This window comes from Aotus nancymaae, unplaced genomic scaffold, assembly GCF_030222135.1.
Source record: "Aotus nancymaae isolate 86718 unplaced genomic scaffold, 86718_ANA_hifiasm-v0.15.2.pri h1tg000006l, whole genome shotgun sequence".
Taxonomy (NCBI): domain Eukaryota; kingdom Metazoa; phylum Chordata; class Mammalia; order Primates; family Aotidae; genus Aotus; species Aotus nancymaae.
In genome coordinates, this window is record NW_026988417.1 from 52,315,941 (window position 1) to 52,317,077 (window position 1,137).

Here is a 1,137-nt window from a genome sequence, read left to right on the forward strand (position 1 = left end):
TGATGGCTTCATTTATTATTGGTACAAGAATGTAGGAAACCAAATTTGTGTTGCTGGAACTGCAAGTATATTAATAGGCTTTTCAAGATTATTTCCTACAGGTGACCCGTTGCAGGTAGAAAAGTCACAGCATGTTGTTCGGGGTAACAATCCAGTATGGGTAGTAACCCAAAGCATACATTGCTTTCTGGGAGGTGGGAGGTGGGTGAGAAATGGGACAAGTCACACAGGATTTTAAATAGTAATTACTTCCCAACCACAAGTTCCCTTAACAGTTTTAATATGCATATCTCTTTTCTTTTTTCTTTTCTTTTCTTTTGAGACAGTCTCGCTGTCACCAGGCGCCAGGCTGGAGTGCAGTGGTGCGATCTCAGCTCACTGCAACCTCCGCCTCCCAGGTTCAAGCAATTCTCCTGCCTCAGCCTCCCAAGTAGCCGGGACTACAGACATATGCCACCATGCCTAGCTAATTTTTATATTTTAGTAGAGATGGGGTTTCACTATGTTGGCCAGGATGGTCTCGATCTGACCTTGTGATCCGCCCGCCTCGGCCTCTCAAAGTGCTGGGATTACAGGCGTGAGCCACGGCACCCAGCTGCATATCCCTTTTCAGCAGCAGGCCTGGAATTAGTGAATTTTGATTCATAATTGGAGGAAGATGTTTTCTTTCAAAAAAGTAGACATGAGGTCTTACTATGTTGCCCAGGCTGGTCTCAAATACCTGGCCTCAAAGTGATCCTCCTGCTTTGGCCTCCCAGTGTTGGGATTACAGGTGTGAGCTGCTGCACCCCACCACAAGATGTCTTGAAGGGAAGATAAACTGAGTTACACAGGGTTCACTGGTGCCAGGGCACGAGTTTAAGCTTTTAGTGTATTTAATGGAGCTCTGAGAAGAAACCCAAGGGAAAGTGATAGATCTCAGCAAGCTCTACTTCCTCTTAAACAGAAACAAACCTCAGCCTTCCTAAATGCTGGGATTACAGATGTGAGCCACCGTTCTTGGCCTGTGTTGGGTTTCTTTTGTTTTTGTTTGTTTTAGATGGAGTCTTGCCCTGTTACCCAGGCTGGAGTGCCATGGCACGATCTCTGTTCACTGCATCCTCCACCTCCTGGGATTAAGCAATTCTGCCTCAGGCT